At 36.9% G+C, this 18,239-nt stretch overlaps 1 long non-coding RNA gene across 1 annotated transcript in view; it reads left to right on the top strand.

Annotated features, from left to right (window-relative positions):
- Positions 1 to 470: 470 nt before the first annotated feature.
- Positions 471 to 18,239, top strand: part of LOC127059418 (uncharacterized) — a 79,145-nt gene continuing 61,376 nt past the window's right edge. The window contains exons 1-2 of the long non-coding RNA XR_007777181.1: positions 471 to 577; positions 2,662 to 2,727. This is a non-coding gene — a long non-coding RNA (uncharacterized LOC127059418). The remainder of the gene's footprint in view (positions 578 to 2,661; positions 2,728 to 18,239) is intronic.

Below are 18,239 nucleotides of genomic sequence, written 5' to 3'. Positions count from 1 at the left end.
GTGGAGAAAGAAACAAATGAAGTTTTAGGATAAAAGCCTTAGTGGCTGCACATGCTTAAATCATCTCATTATTTGGTCCTTGTATTTAAATTGTCAATGGTTCCTTCTAATGAGACCCTGATTTCATTCATTTGCACCTGTGATGGAGTAGTTCCCAAGCAGTGGGGGCATAAGGCTAAGCATGGAAAACGAGGCAGCGGACCAGCTCAGGCTCGTCTTTCACCTCCCTTCCTCTTTGGGTGTGGTGTGGGCACTTCTTCCTCCTACCCCCAGCCTAGGCAGGCTGGCCCCCTGCCATGCTTTATTAAGAAAGAGCACAAGCAGCAAAACCAGCTCCCATCTCCTCCAGCTGGTCAGTGGCCAGCAGTGTCCCTGCTGATGCAGCACCTCCAGCAGCAGCACCCCACTGCCCTGGCCCCATTACCCACCCATGCCTGCTCTCCACAGGCACTGCCCCCACCAGCATTCCGGGAAGTCCCTCCTTACAGCATTTTGCTCCTAATTTAGATTAACGTGGCAAGTTCTTCAAGGCTTTGAGATGCCTGCAATTTCTGTGGAACTGTAAATTTGCCTTATTGTAAGTATGAACATAAAGGTAATGGCAAGGATGTGGTGATTATAGTATTTAATCTATGTCTGTTTATACTGTAGTTGCAACTTAAGCTAATGAATTCAATTTCTTTAAGGGCTTTCCCAACATAGTGCTTTAAACCAGAAGAGATTAAAGTTGGTTTATATTCAGGTATTGCTCATTTCAGATCTTGTAAAGGTTCTAAAAACTGCCTATGGTTTGAGAATAAAAAATTAAAAGACACTTAAAGGACTATAAGTAAACTGCTACTAATTTAAAAGTTGAGCAACATTTGTATAATGTATTTTATAGAAATATAACCTTGAGGGAAGCCTATTTACAAATCATGCTAATTTTAAATTTGTTTTAATAGCAATTCGGTTCAAACGTTCGGTTTAGCTGAGTTCAATATTCATGTAATTGTATTTGAATTCTATGTACTTTATTATATATTTTTTTAATTCCTATAATAATATAATTTTATTATATAATAATGTATTTTTCATTCAAAATATACACTCATTTTTGGTGGCTCTCGCCATACTAAAAGTGCTGGTCAAATATTTCTGTTTAGTCTTAATATCAAACTCTGTAAGACAAAGATGTGAAATTTTTAAAAGAAAAATCAGAAGGGGAGATTGAGTTACTTTTTGAAGAGTAACAACAGCTATGAACAGGTTGTGACTCATGAGCAGTTCATAAGTCTTTTTGCTATTTGTATGCTGTTTTGAAAAAGCTGAAACATTTTTCATATGCGACACAAAAACTCCACTCTCAATTGTTATAGTAAAGAATATTATTATATGTAATCACTAGACCCAAATGTTTTTAATGTTATTAGATAGATCACTCGAGAGAATGACAGCAAGTAACAAAAAGGAAGATGACAAGAGATTTATTGCTTAATTTTTTATTTGTCTTCTAAAGATTTTTGAGCCCATGTAGTATTATTACTTTTTAAATGGGAAACTGCTACCATAGCTTGTGATGCCTTCTCCAGCATCCCTGTCCTGACATTATGGCTGATACTGGCTTTGGAGAATGGGAACTTTCCCTGGGACAGGGTCTGTTGTGTAGGGAGTGTGTCCATCTCCTCCCAGCCTGGGGAGGAAATGCCAGACACATTCACACACTGTTTAATCCTGCAGCCTGGGCCATTTCAAACAAAATGCACTCTGAATGTCTGTTCATATATGTAAGAATAAAATTGTATGCACAGCATGAAGCTTTGTTTCCTGGCATGCAGCGACTTGAGAAAAGTTTGTGGTTTTGAGCAGAAAACTGACTCATCCTGAATTCCTATTACATTGGGCAAGACAATGGCTTAATGGTTGTGGGAGTCCTCAGTAGCAGAAGGAATATGACTTGCTTTATAGCATTGGTAAAATCAGTAGAGGAAAATGCACCAGAACCAATAGTCAAAAATAATGTAGAAAAATTGGTGACAGTAGAGAAGATGGCCACAAAGATCAGGGCTGAAGATAATGCCATCCTTTGAAAAACTTCACTTCTAAATATTTTTCACCCTTTTCCCTGGAACACGGTTCAAGAATGTCAGCTTTCAGTTGACAAATAAATGAACCACATCCTGGACCTTGTTGTGATGACAGCCTTGAGAATATAAATCAAGATTAAACTGATCTAGTGACAGTTTCCACACCTTAAAGACATCATGGGATGATTGCTGAGGAACATGAAGTGTCTTACACATATGAATGAACTATCAAACCTACAAATGACAGCCTATGGTAGTACATTGAAAACTGAAACTGCATGGACAATATGCAATAAATATTATTTCAGACACACCATATAAATCATGCTGTGCACAACAGTATGTATTGTTATATTTAATCAAATAAAAAATCCTTAAAAAATGTTTGACATAAAATTCTTACTGTATTTCTAAAATCATTAGTAGTTTTCCTCAGCTCATACTTCCAAGACAGATTAGTCAGGGCTGTGGTAGTGAGAGAATCTTCCATCACAGCTGCCCTAAGTTCAGTGACATCACAGAGTGGCAGGCTGAAACTGAGCCTGCCAGAGAATGGGCGTATTTATTAAAACATGCAATTTCTCCCTGAATGTAGGTGCTGAACCAGACCAGTGTAAATTGAGTGAGATGGAGCAGAAGAGCCTACAAAAGAAAAGCAATGGTGAGAGTAGATAATTAAAGTTCTAAAGGAACAGATTTTGACTTACACCATCTCATAATTTGCTTTTCCTTTAATGACTTCCCTCTGTCTCTTATACATGTAAATTTCACTATCTGAATGTCCACTGAATGCTAAATTGTACCTTTTTTTTCCTACTTCATTCTCTTTCATCCAAAATCTCCTTCTCAAAGCCATTAGAAAGTTTATTGTTTTTTGATTTTCCACCACAGAATAATATTTGGTCCAGTCTGTATTGGTCAAAATTATGGCATTTTTTTCGGCAATATTTGTTCACACTGATATTTTATACTCAAAGACATCTAATGTTTTATTTTTTTTGAATTTTCCTTTTTTATTTTTCTCTTTAAAAAGAAAACTGTCAGGAATTACATGAAAATAGCCAAACCCATATGCTTATATTTTGTATAATTAAAGTAGTTTAACTGTCTTAAGAAGCTTTGAAGATGAGGTTCATGAAAATTGTTTCTTCACACCGTTTTGAATATTAAACATTTCACAATCTGAATTTTTTTTTGCAATGCTGTTTATATACAAAGAAAACTGATCATTTGATATGATTGATAAATATGATGCCTCTCACTAAAACTTTGTGGTACCTATAGTCATCTGCCTGATAAAGATTTCATAATGGTGGCTCTATTTTTGTTTATTAGTTTTGGCTTTTATCCATGAATTTTACAAATATTTTGATGATTTTTGTAATTTAAAAAATACATGCAAGAAGTCAAGATAGGGGGTTATTTGTCTCTGGTGTTGATTATTTCCTGTTGATATTGAACCAGTCTTAGACTTTCTGTTTAAAATTTTCTTTCTTTTAAAAGAATGGGCTGAGGGTGAGCTGGTTTGTACTTTATCTACTCCTTGCCCAGTTCCCAGTGAAGGATGAGAATCTGACCTCCCCCTGACCTGACCAGTGTCCTGATTGGAACAATGGTTTAAGGAACCTGTCTATAAAATGTCCTGGTTTAGTCTGGGGTGGAGTTGATTTTATTCCTGGTAGCTGGTGCAGTGCTGTGTTTTGGATTTAGGATGAAAATAACCCAGTGGTGTTTGAGTTGGTGCTGAGCAGTGCTTACACCAAGTCTGGGACTTTTCAGCTTCTCCTAAGTGCCTTGCCAGCAATTAGGCTGGGGGTGCACAAGGAGCAGTGAGGGGACCCAGCCAGGACAGCTGACTCCAAGTGACCATCAGGATGGATATTCCACAGCATATGGTGTCATGCTGAACAATAAAACTGGGAGGGAGCTGGCTGTGGGGGGTGGGAGCCTACTGCTCAGGGACTAGCTGGGCATCAGTCAGCAGGTGGTGAGCAATTGCACAACTTCTTTTGTTTTTTAATATTATTATTATTGCTTTCTCTTTTTTTTCTGTCTTAATAAACTGTCTTTATCTCTACCCACTGGTTTTTACCTTTTCTTCAATTCTCTCTCCTGTCCTACTGAGAGGGAGTGATCATATCATGGTGTGATGTTTATCTGCCTGCTGTGATAAACTGCAAAAACAGTTTAGGAGTTAAAGCTGATGCTAAGAATTTTTCAACATATTAACTTGAACATAAAGCTAGTTTTCTGTCCTCAAGAAATAAGATCAGAAAGATGCAGCCATCTTGTACCTGGGCTAAGAGCTGTTTGTCTGCACAGGTCTTTTGTGAGCCAAAATGTCATTGTGACAGGAGGAGCTCAAGTTTTATGAATTTTCACTACTGTCCTTCTTACACAGCACCTACCTGCTCTAGGACAATGGGGATGGAGTCAGACTACAGGGGAAGTTGGCTGTGCAGTGGCACAGGAAAGATGTTTGTGTAAAGGAGGGGCACTTCCACTTTCATTTTTACATGCAATTACTTTGACTTCCATTATTCTTTGGCCAGAGAGGAATGCCTTAGGTTCAAGATTGCCTTGAGCAATCTGAGCAAAAAACCATGCAGCTGATAGGCCTAAATGTGTTGTGCAAATGAAGACACCTATCTGAATATCCACCACGACTTGAGTGCTCCATCAAGCCTTAGAGAAAACTGGAAGCATCTCATTGACTCCCTGCAATGGAAGGAGTTCTGTTTATATCTGGCCAAAAATGGTGCCTCAAAGGGACTGGTCTGAACAAAATGCAACACTTTGAAAAACAGTCTTGAGGTGATGGAGGAGTAAGTTGGAGACCAGGCCAGGCAGGAGGAGTTTGACCTTTGTTTTGTTTGCATTAAGGTGCAGTTCTCTTCAAAGACAGGACAGAAAAGCCATGAACTTGCTGCATGTATTTTTAAACATGAATGGATAAATGGAGAAGGCTAAAATGGCCTAAATTATGCTGTTTTCTGATGGGTTTGTTTTTGAATGACTTGTCAGCTTTATCTTTCTGAGTCAAAAGTAATGATGCAAGCAAACCTAATCTATTATGGCAATCTGTGGTGCATCTGTATCTACCTGTAGCTCCATTTCTCTATTTTCTGTGTGTTTATAGCATGCCTTCTAGACACCTGAAGTGGAAATCAGTCAGCTCACAGGTTTGACAGGAATAATGGGACATGACAAATTTGTATTATGGTGGAGAGTGATAAAACAGCTCGGAGATAGGAACAAAGCAAGGGGACAAAGTGTCTCTTGAGGGCAAGAGCTCACAGAGCTCCACAGAGCTTCAACAGCCCCAGAAGGAGCAGGACCAGTAAAATATGGACAGCATTTGGCCTCTGTTGAAGTTTTTGAGGCTTGAAATATTTGGGTGATGGAGTAGCTGCTCTCCCTGATGGCAAATGGTTGACAGGGAGTGCTAAGCCAGATTCTCCTACAAAGGAATGTTTTCAATGCAATAGCTAGAATGGTGCATATATTTAATTAATGGGCAATGTTTCCAAGGTTGACAGTGAATGCATCCTTTAATCTTTACTTCTATGCCTTTCATAAATATGTTGTGGAAATCTTGCCATAGGTTTTTTTTTCAGATTAAAAATGGCATTTGCAACTTACTTTTTAAACCTACTGTCTTCTCATGGGAAATTCTGGAAATATTTTCCATAGAAATAATTCTGTTTCTAGAGCATATATGTTTTTTTATCACATTTCCCTATTGATTATGAGATACATTTGCATAAAAATATGCACATAGGAATTTATCATCTGCTGCTGCTTTTTTCTGACTTGAAATAAAAATCCCTGTGGAACAAATGTACTCCTAAGCAACAGAATTTTTCATAGGAGTATTTCACTTTAAATAAAAACAAGCAGAGAAAAAAATACCCTGAAAATATTACTTGCTACTTTTGGAAAATAGTTTTTACTAATGGCTTCCACAAAGCTCTTAATACAATAATCATGCTTTTAAAGCTCTCTCCTAATTTAGTTGCAACCAGCATAGGATAAAGCAGAAAAATTGATAGCCTATCCCACGTTAATATTGTTGTGGTCTTTTCAGAAAATCTTGCTCTACTTGCCAAAATGCTATTGCAATTAAGTTTTGTCTTACATGTAAAGGTGGTCAAAAGAGTAATTTGCAAAACTACCCATGCTGGGTGGATAAATAGAGTCATGTTTTGTGTGTATTTTCCTGTGGTATATTTTTAGTATTCTCATGCAATCTGTAAAGCAAATTAATTAAGTCCATATATAATAATTTTCTTGTCTGAGTGGACCCAGGCCTTTCTTGTTATTTTACATCTGTTTCTTTAGTAATAAGTAGCAAAATGGAGACTCCTAACTAGTTATTTTCAAATCCTTGTCCCCTGTTACTAGGGTTAATTTGGTTTTGGGGGTTTTTAAATTCTTATCCTAAAAAGCAAGATCCTTATTCTTAGCGTGAGACACAAAAGAAAGAAACAAATTCAGAAAGCATTTCACTGTGAAGATGTCTAAGACTTTAGAAAGAGGGCTAGACCAAACACTCCTAGCTTCATGTAACCTTCCTGACTTTGACTTGGCAAGCATTCTGCTCGTTGGTACACTCAGCAGTGATAATTTTGAAGAACTGTCCCTTCTCCTCTCCACCCAAGCTCCTGTGTGATTTCTCTGCCAGCTCACCCTCAGGGCTGCTTCAGGGGCAGCCTGAAGGCACAATTAGAGGACAAAGTGTAAACATCACCTTCTGACAGTGGGCATGATGGGGGAATTAACACCGGTTTGGCTCAACTTCTCCAGTGAACTTCCATTGATTAGAAATGAAAGCTGGATCAATAGAACACTCCCTAACTATCACAGACATGATGGAGTTTTGATCATAGCAGAAATTTCATCTGTCTTTGGGAAAGTCTAAAGACTAGAGCACACCACAAATAAATGACATATCCTAAGAAAGATATTTTTACAAGAAAAAAACACCCCAAGAATGCAAATGACAAGAGAGCCCTCTTCAGATTTATTTCCAGGTTCCAGAACTCTGAAGTAAGAGCAATTGGAAATCATTTGGCTGCATGATATCAAGTGGCACCTTGGAAAGATTACCAGAGTGATACAGATAGGGAATGTCAGCATTTTTCTGTTTAAAATTTTTAATTAAAAAAAAATCTTTTGTATTATTTACTGATTTATGATCTATTACATTAACTTTAGAAGAGTAAATCCTTCTTAATTTATTTCTTTTAGAGTATGAAATTCGTATCTTCGATTTGGATACTACCAGACTAATCAAGGAGTTTAATTTAAAGATTGAAGACGTATGACACCATAGATTCAATAAGCTTAAGGCAGAAGTGCACAGTGGGAGCTTATCCTCTGACTGCCTTTGAAAGTGGTCTCCAGAAAAGAGGGGAAACCAGCCTTGTAGTCCTAGCAAGGAACAGTCACCCTGGAGTGCATCTCTGCCAACAGAACCTGAACCAGAACCCCTCCCTGTGTTTGCTCTAGAACAATGCTACTCATTTTTAGCTCATCCCTTTTTTGGAACAGCTGATTACAACTTTACCCTACTTCCAACTCCTTGATATACAAGGGGAAAAAGTAAATAAAGTGAGGAGAGAAGAAAATTTCATCTGAGCTTCATCCAAAAGCACAGACAAAGGTGTGTGATGTTTCCAGCTGTACTGTAACTGATGAAACTGAGCTACATCAGCTCCTTGAACTGCTGCAAATGTCTGCTGTGTCATTCCTTTTCCCCTCTAATGTTTCTGAGGGAGATGACAGCCCATGGATGTCTCTCAGTGTAACACCCTGGTTGATAACAGCAACTGGGGCTGAAATGACCTCCTTGCAAGGAATTGCTTGTGTGCTGAAAGGTGGAAAGGTACCAGAGCTCTTCCCTAGTGTGCTGATGTAACTTTAAAAAAGATGGATTAAGGCTATTAAATGAACTTTTCTGTGTTAGGGAAAAATATTACAGAACTCTCAGCACTTAAGAACAATACAGGAGCTCTTATTTTTAATGAATTCCAAAGAGAACATTGATTTGCTTAGTTCCACTTACTATCGAAATAACTAAAGGTTTTTATATGATTATTAATTATATTTAAAACAAAGTGTAATTACATTTTGCAATTAGGTTAGCGATAAAAAGACTTTAATTTGGTGATTTCCTTCTAAAAGGACAATATGTAATCTTTTTATATTCAAGTGAGTAATAATGGGCATCTTTGTAACCCATTCTTCAGCTTAAGACCAGTTTAAAATATCTATAAGTAATATATGACCTCATATATTGTTTTTATCAGAACAGAACCTTGACAGGACATGTTTGGTGAATTAGTAAATGAAATAATTTAATCCAATTTTCCAAGATTCTACAAAGTGGAAGTGGAAAATTTAGTCCTTGATATGACACTTATATCTGGTACTACTGAGGCAGTTTTTGTCCTCTATGGCATCTAAAATAAAATAAAGCCTGGAATATTAAAATTCTGCAAGACATCCTATGGAATTTCTTGGTACTCCACCCAACAGTCCATTAGTGGTAGTAAGACGTCCACAAGAGGTTTCTCCCCACAGAGCTTTTTTTTTCAGCTGCTGACAGCTCTGAAGTCAGTCATACAATAGCCACAGGACTGACTTTGTCTGAGTTAAATCATCCAAAGTGATCTTTAATCTCTGTAAGTGCCTAATATAGATTCAAAAGCTTAGAAATACAAAGATATTTCTCTCTCTATGAAACCAATATGTAAGTCTCTGATGTCTAAAATCAGACAAGAAAGAACACACACTGTATATTTAACTTAGAGGGTTTTGTCCAGTGATATCTGATTTTGTAATCATTGAAGGATCTCTCAGTCTTTGTACATTGGGATAAAAAGCTCATAGTAAAATCCCTAAAAAACTTACAATCTACAAGGTGCAAAGTCAAGCTACAGGTATTGCACTATTGACTTGGCTGATTTCTGGTACCATTTGCACAGTTTAGCACCCCATTTTCCAGTCAGAAACTCATGTAGTTCGGGTACTGAATTACTCAAAACCTACTTCACTAGGTTAGCTTCAAACTCAGTGACTTTTGAAATAAAAGAAGAATACACTTATTTCACAATTTAGCTTCATTATGATGTGGTAAGAGAAAGATTTGTAGTTAACCAAGGTCTAAATACATGATTCAAATTGTTAGTTTAAAACAACAATTCCAGTTAATCAGCTTTCACATAGGAAAAGGAAAGTATTTGCTTGAAGCTGGAGTTAGGAAGGTATTTCTATCAGTATAAAAGATCATAAATTTGTCTCACAACCTTTCAGCAATTTAGATGTGTAATTGGGCCTTCAAGACACACTCTGCCTTGACATGTGTAATATTAAATTTCTATCACCGTGATTTATATACCTAGCTAGTAGTTCTGAGAGCTACTAAGTATAAACATTGAGTTTAAAAGCATGCCCTCGCACACAGGGATTGAAATTCTGCTCCCTTTATCATTGACTCAAGCAGAGCAAAGTAATCACACAGTGGTTTTCAACTTGCCATGAAGGTATTGGGGCTTTAAGAGAAAATCAAATTACATAAAGCTAGTGAAGAAATTGCATGCAAAACAGCAACCATTTCACTACCCATTATAAAAAGTGGCAATAAAGGAAAGGAAAAATGTAAGAAGCAACATTTTTAAGCCTCTTAATTTCCGAATTGTAAATTCTTTCAAGAAAATAGGTAACATTAGTAAGATTAAAATGTACTTGAGACCATTTCCTGAAATCTGATAGTCAAGTAATTCAATTGCATTCTTTTTCACAGAATAAATCTGGTAGATAAGGCTCTGCCTGTGTTCTTCTGCTTCATACTGTGTGTCATGTAATACTTTGGGTTTGGCATTTCTGGTATTCCAAAGGGTAGTGTATCAGTAGATTAAATTATGTCCTCCTGAGATAAATAAAACAAATGTTGTTTGAGAAACCCAAAACAATAAAATACACTTTTCTAGCTATAATTCCGCCTCTAATGCAGCATGGAAACTTTGTAACAATACAGATCTTATTCCTGAACACTTTTGTAGTTTGTATTCTTTTTGTTAGATATTTTCAACATATTAATCTGCATAAGCATCTAACTGTATCTAAATCAGTTAGGATAATATTCAAATGTTTAAATTAATTTTATGATGGCTATTTGTCTGAATGGGCATACTGGTTATTGTGATGTCAACTCACCTGAACTGAGCAGTGGTAACTTGATAGAATTTGTCTAAGAAGGCTTTTTTTCCTGTCCCAATATTTAAAAATAAAATGCAAGTGCTTCCCAATAGCAGAATTACTTTGGGAATTTCCAGAGGGACACTGCTCTCTCTGGGAAATAGGTAGGATATGTGGTTCTTGAGAAATGGTTCAGGATCTGATTGTCCTCTCTGGAAAGGTTTGGGGAAGCTACAGTGAGGTTCAGATGTGCTTCCCACCTCGTGGAGGGAAAAGAGGAGGAAGGAGAGCAATTTAGGACTGTTGCTGGTACAGCAGAGTTCACCACTTTGAGAAGGAAATAGTTTCGAACTGGGGCTTTGCTGTAAAGTAATGGATTTTTCTGAATGACCTTTAAAGTTCATTTCCAACCTAAACCATTGTATGACTTCATTAAAATGGCCTCCTCAGCCTTAGTTTGTGAGATGCCACGACATATTTGAGATCTAGAAATAAATGTTTTATGTGGGTGCCTCCAAGATGTTTTCCCTCATGAAAGTGAAACCATTTTACAGAGAAACCACATACTGACAGAAAAGAAGGTACAAAATGCTGAGAGGCATCTGCTTTGCTTTTCATCAACCTCACTGCCTTTAGCTGTTCACTCTCAAGTAAAATCAGCACTTCTGAGAAATTATTAACTGTGGTAACAGAATGAGGTAAGAAAAGGAGCACACACAGACAGTGCATTGGCTGGTAGAACTGCTCAGAGTTTCTCAGAAATTACTAATGTTGCTCAAAAGGTTCAGACCAGGAGAATAAACTTCTATCCAGCACTACTCTTCCAGACTTGTTCTTCCTCTGGGTTGGAGTTTATAGGTTGCTGATGGAGGCAGCAGGCTGTGGTACATCATACCCTAAGGAGAAGGAATCCCAAGGGTGTATCGCTGCTGTGTGAAGATGCACATTTCCACTCACTGGAAAAGTTAATATTTGTTATGATAAGCTGCCCTTTTGAATAAGTCTATGAAGTGGAATTAAATGGTTAATTTTACTGATAATGTGTCTTTATAAACTTTAAGTCTATTTATTTAAAGGGCAACTGGTTACAGAATCCCATCTCTGGCTTGTACCACATGCTTCAAATTAAGATTAAGATCAGTGCCAAATATTGTTTGGAAGTGATTTTGAATTTCTGTATCATTGATCCCTAGGGTAGGAAAAAAAAAAAAGAAAAAAGAGAGAGACTGGCAGTTTCACTTCGGTGGCAAAGAGTATTTTTGTGAATAAGCTTGAGACTTCTTGCTGCCTGAAAAAAATCATTTGTCTTTAGGGCTCCATCTTTATACATGCAGTCATTTAGAAATAAACATTTTACTTCTCAAGTGACTTGAAAACAAAAGATCAAGAACTGAAGCTCTACACAGGGGGTTTCAGAAGAGAAAAATTATTTTGTCTGCTTCACCCACTTCCAAAGCAGAACTTCTCAGACACCAGGTTATGACTGAGAAATTTGTGGAGATTTATGGAGAGCTTTATTATATCTTCCCTCTTACTTCTTTTTAAGCACTTCTGGACAGCAATTACAATAGATGGGTGGGCATTAAAAATAATCCATAATACTTGTAAATTGAGTCAAAGCCTCTGCCTTTCCTACTTCTGTCTTCATTGTCATTACAGAATATGCATATGAACTTCTCCCATGTAGGAATAGATTTGTTGTTTCTACTAACAGAAAAACAGAAAAGAAAGAGTTGACCTGATTCCTCCTGCTCAGCCATTCTCTTCTCCACTTAATAAAAGAAGGGGGACTGAATACATATATTTCTCATTGATGACCTACATATATTTCATTACTCAAATAGCTCATCTTCCACATGGTAACTCCTGCTTCAGTAATGACCATTATGTAAACCATAAATTCATTGATACCACCAACTGCATCCACAGCCTCTCCTGTTAATAGCAAGTCATTCGTTTAAACTGAGCTTGCAAAGTACCTCTAACACTCTTTGGCTGGTTTGTGAAAATGTCACAATTTCCTTATAGTGTAAATGGTGCTGTTTTCTTTGCTAGGATTTAAAGTCAACACGAACAAGTCACATATAGTACCATACCAACTAAGCCAATCTGTAAAATAATTATAAATTACATTGGCAAAATTTCACATTCACAGAACAGATTTTAGACCATATGTCTGTTGGTGATGCAACTGAGAATTCATCTTTAGTTCTCAGACAAGGTATGTGTAAAAGTACTGTGTCATATGGCTTTTTATGTTAGGCATTCCATTACAACATTGTCATGCCATCACTTCAGATGCTTTCAGTCACAGGACAAATTTGTCTACTGACCATACATTCACAGCAAGATATACAGGTGCAAGAATTGCAAGTCAGAATCCTGCAATTCTGTAAATATTCTGTGCGGAAAAATGCACCAAAAAAAAAAAAGAAAAGATCTGACAAAAATCTTGGTGCTTCTAGATAAGGACTGCATAGAGAAGAGGGATGTTGGGATCAGCCCCAGGAAACAGACCGCTGAAGTAATTGAGCAGTAGTAATTTAACTCCATTTTGTTGCTCCATCTGGGAAAATAATTCAAGTACTTAAACAATATAGTAATGAGGTACATAAGCATACAAAGAAGGGTGAAATAGTTTGGCTTACTGCACCATTCTCCTGCAGGATTAGTAAAGATAGGACAGACTTGCTGTTGCCAGAGAAGCTACTGCGATCTTTAAGAAGAGCAGCATTCTTGAGAAGTCTTGGAAATAATAAAAAATAATTTCTTACAGTGGAGAGGTGTTCAGAGTTCCTTGAAACCTGTGGCTAAATGCCTTGCAGGTCACTTTTGCTGGGAAATAGGGACCCTTTCATCTTTCCCTTTGTCTCCACCTTCTTTGTGTTTTGTAGGAAATGGTAGTAAACTCTTCTGCTCTAAAATATCCTCATTGATTTACATTTTTAGACCTCGCACATTTGTCTAATCCTAATTCTGTGGCAACAAAAACAATTGATCTTTGAGACCTGGGAGATAATTCTATGCTTGCAACCAAGTTTTCTGCACCTGTCTGTAGAGACACTACGTGGTCATGACTCGTGCTATACAAATGTCAGCCAACTTGGATGCAGGTTCTGTGACCTTCATTTTCCTGGCAGCTGGAAGAAATCTGATCCTGTTAGCGAGCAGTCTGATCTTCCTTCTTTTGAAGCCCCTTGTTATGCTGTCAATTTCATCAAAAGCAGCTCACATCCTAGAAGCTAAATCATTAGCCATCATTTTCAGCACTTAATTTTATATATTCTTGTGTGCAGTACACTGTAAAATGTTTAATGTTAAAGAAAATTCCTGTGTTCATCCAATGAAAAAGGGAAGGATTGAGCTGCTGCCTATTTTTGACTTTTGAGATTTTTCTATAATCCTATTTATCTACCATTTGGTTCACAATTGTTTCTAAATACATGTATTTGGAATGCCATAAAAACTAGTTATCATCATCTCACTAACAAAGGTAAAAGATTACTTTTATGTTTTTCCTGTTAATTATTAGCAATTCAGAGTCATTTTACTAGCATGCATTTTAACTTAAACAGTACAGCTATTACTGGGTAAATGTACTCAAAATAACCACATTTGAAAACTGGTAATTTCTTCGCACTTAATAACTGCTTTGCTTGATCGCTGAAAGGGATCTAAAAGTAAGATGTTCTAGGCTCTATTTATAGCTGCAGCTTCATAACTTTCTTATTTATTCACTGAATATTTTTCCTGGTAGTTTCATGGCATTTGTATGGGTCGTCAGACAGGGACACACAATGCATTCTGGTGCTAATCAGTCCCAAGAAGTCCCTAGTACCTCAGCAAGGTAGACCTGTGCATATAACTGAAAAAAAGGTAGAAGTAACCTTTCCCCTTTGCTAGTGAGCTGATGGAAAGTAGTGGGTTTTAAGTATGTCTATCTAAAATACATGCATAAGTCTATTGGTCACTTTTCCTGTTTGTTGTGTTTTAAACATTTGTCATGACATTTCTCAATGGAATATGCCAGGTAGATCTGAAAATTATTTCTGCCCTTATTGTAAAAATAGATTGGTTACAAATTTATTTTCTGTTACACAGAGAATTTCTGTTTGAACAGAAACACAGGTTAAAGTGGTTTTATTTGCTTACATATAGCTGTCTGCCAAGGAACCACAGCCTTTTGTTATTTTGGAAATTTTTACTTTCATAAGAAAACACTGAGTCTCCAGTAACATCAAATCTGCTTACACTGCAATCCTCCTTGTGTTCCTTGCACAACAGCACAAAAGAGAGGCAAGAGAGCCACTTGTGCAGAAAAGATGTAGCACTGGCTCCCCTGCAGCCACTCTTCCATGTTGACTGTGAGACAGTGGCAAATTTGGGCTTGGGATACACATCCTGCAGGATTCCTTTCTATTCCTTCCCTAAGAGATGAAATTTTATACTCAAGAGTCTTCTTTCTTTTCATTGAGCTGTAATACCCAATGGTGGACAAATACATTTGAATAATCATCATTTTGTGAGAACTGGTGTGAAGGAAAAAACCCCAGAAGTCTCTTCAAAGCTCTTTAGGTCACTAAAGCCTTCAGGAGTCAATGGAAGTTCAGGAGCTTGATATCTGAAGATATTTGAAGATCTGGGGATTAGTTTGTGAGTGAATGGCCTTTGACTACAAATTTCTGTACATATTCCAGCATTTACAAATAATGTAGATAATATAGGCAAAAAAATATGTAATTTTTAAAGGAAAAATGGCATGAACATTTCCTGACTGCCCCTTACATAGTGAAGGGCATTGCTGTGAGTTTTGACATATATCCAGGAAATATAATGAGATAATGTCTGGATATCAGGACTCCTATAGCTCTTGTTTTTAAGTTGAACAGATGCATGAACTTCGAAGAAAATCTTACAAGCTTTTTGATTTCTTTTTTTCTGGTATTTAAATTAAACAAATTTAGCAAACAAATCGTGACCCCCAAAACTCATACAGGTCAATTATTACAAGTTAGAGTTTTTGGATATAAGCTGAGTGGTTATTCAATGTATAGACATATTTAGCAATCTAGAGTGACAAGCAAGTCTACTAAAAAGGGACTATTAAAATAAACGTTGCCTAAGAATAGTTACAGCACTCAGATAGAAACATTCTGTCATGCAGGTGCTCATCCAAATGTTGGCAGACATTCAGTTCAGTACCAGAGGAATCCTGAGGAGGAAAGAATATCAAGATGCCACCCACCTACCTAATAATGTGTAGTTTTTGCTGTAAAACTTGCTATAAGCACTTTGAGGCAAAGAAGGTCCCCCAGAGGTAAGGACAGGAATGATGGCCCACCTATTGTTTAAGAAGCAATTACATTGTCTAAGCAAAAAATACATGCTGCTAATACCCCTTATTGAAAAGGCTTTTAATGGTAACAGAGCTCCCAAAGTCTCATTTTATTACATTTAAGCCTGCAATATTTATGCACGCTATTTTGCGCCTCACGTTACAGTGACGATGGTGCGCAGGATGTGTGCGGGCACAGCATAGATTTACATTCTCCGCCTTGGCTCAGCTGCATTCGATGCACAGAGGAGGCTGGAGGATGCAAATTGCCCTCTCCTGCTGTGCCCACAACCCTGAGACAAGCCGTCACTGCATTGCTCCATCCAGCTGTGGAGCTTTCTTCTGGAAACATCCCCTGCGGGGGCTGCGGAAGGAGCCTCCTGGCCCCCGCTGCAGCCAGCCGCTCTCCGTGCAGGCAGGGCAGGGACTGCCACAGGTGCCAGAAATGGAGCCCAGCTCTGGATCCATTAATTATAAACACCTAATATTTATTGGCCCCCTCAGGTATAAACCACAAATTGTTTGCAGAACCTCGTCCAATTTCAGCTGTCCTCAGAAATTCAGTTAGGCAGCCTTCCACTTGTCCTGAAAAGCGATTTAATGGGAAATATGAAATTAAATGGGAAATATGAAATTTTTGTACTTGATTCATCAAAAGTACAAAAATCTAATTTGAACTTACTATAAAGCAGGAGCATGAAGGGTTAAATCAGTGTACTGTTAGTGCAGCAATAGAGAAACTGGGTTGTTCTACCTAATATTTTATAGCAGGTTACCATTTGTCTTTTGAAAATAATAAACCGCTTTGTTTTTTACACTGGGATCTTTCATAAAGGGTTACTGAATATCTTACTACACTGCTTATATTACAGCCCATATTCCAAGATGTGCTAAATCTTTATCACATTTTGCAAAAACACCAAAAACTCCACATTCAAGTTACAATGGATACACTGTTAAGCTCGATTAAGTAAGATTAAAGCTTGACTGTGTATGGTTAATGTATTTGCTGAGTACTACCTTTACATTGTTTCTCAAATTTCAAAGCACAGTCAGTACTTCCTGTTGACTAAAATTATTAACATATATAGAATTACAGTCATAGGGAAATCAGAAATATTTGTGGATATAAAGCTGAAAGAAATTAAATATACAGCAGTATATGAGTTTTAAATGCTGGAATTGAACTCAATAAAAGCCAGGATATTTTGAGTGGAGCAAAAAGTACTTACTGGGTTTATCAGTTTATCTAGGTATTGGTAATTGCATATCACAGGCTTTCTATCATATTACTCCAAAATTGTTGACGAGTCAGAAATTAGTTCTTGTGTGTTTTTCTCATTTTCTTCTGTGATGAATTTTTACTTTTTGCAGTATTACTAATGAGATTTCTTTAGCATTCAAAAGCCGTGGCATTGCAGTTTTGAAAACATCTACTTTTCAGATTTATAAATAGTGTCTGTGGGTACTTACGTCCATTTTGGCTAGCAGAAAAAATAGAACTTACTTTAAAAAATAGTATTGAGTTCCAGCATGCAAAAAATGTAGAAACTTAATTCCATTCAAACCAATTTTTTGGTTTACAATTTTTCGATTTGTACCTTTGTAATGTTTTGAAATATTTACTGTATATTCTCTCGTTTAAGCTACACTAGCAGTTGATGAAAGTTCTTACTCTCACTAAGCTTTTGTTTCAAGTGCCAATTACAATTCAGCTAACATTTTGGAAAGTGTACAACATGTTCCTGTATGAAATGAGATAGCAGTGAGTCAGAGAATATAAATCTGTAAGTTTCTATACATTTTAACATATGACTGTGAATTATTCAGTACACTAATTACTCTTTTAACATCTTATTTATCTTGTTTCTTATGTCTAAGAAGAAACTTGTGCAATTGAAACAGTGCCTTCTCCTGCTTGGCTTTCAGAAAGAAGTTCTGCAATACTTTGAAAACTAACATGAAAGAAAGTGTTTTAGTGAAAACATGGTTGTAGGATATCTACAATGGGTTAGCTATGGAAGGCGCCATTTACTTTGTACCGTGATATTTTTAGGTCTAGAATTAGAGTTTGTTTGTGTAGAGTAGCCCTGTCTGCCAACAAAATGTTTTGTACAGAAAATCATTAACAGAAGACATCAAAAATTTAAGTGCATTCATATTCTGAATATTGAAAACTTCCATTATTTCATGACTCAATGTGTAAATCTGTATCAGATGAGCTAAAAAGACAAGAATGTTTTCATTTCCTCATGGATTTGCATTCCTTTATTAGAATTTAATTTGCATTGTTGTGAAAATGACTTTTCCTGGTTTACTGTTCCTAAGAACTGTTATGTATTTTAATGCAATTGGAAAGAAAAATCACTTAGCCCCAGTAGAAAACTGCTTGAGCATCTCATAATTTTGTTGTAGTTCCCTTGCACTGAATTCTTATTTCATACAGAGCATGAATGCTAAGCGAAAGATACTTCTGAAAATATAAAGTATTCAGAAATTAGCAAGTACAAGTTTTGCCATGCAGTCATATTCCAAATCCTTTTTTATCTACCTTCTGATAGCCTTCACATTTGCAGTCTGTGATAGAAGCACAATTACACCCAGCTTCCCTGGGCTTTCATCCTGTGCCGTAACAG

This window comes from Serinus canaria, chromosome 3, assembly GCF_022539315.1.
Source record: "Serinus canaria isolate serCan28SL12 chromosome 3, serCan2020, whole genome shotgun sequence".
Taxonomy (NCBI): Eukaryota; Metazoa; Chordata; class Aves; order Passeriformes; family Fringillidae; genus Serinus; species Serinus canaria.
This window is presented reverse-complemented; position numbering and strand designations above follow the sequence as displayed.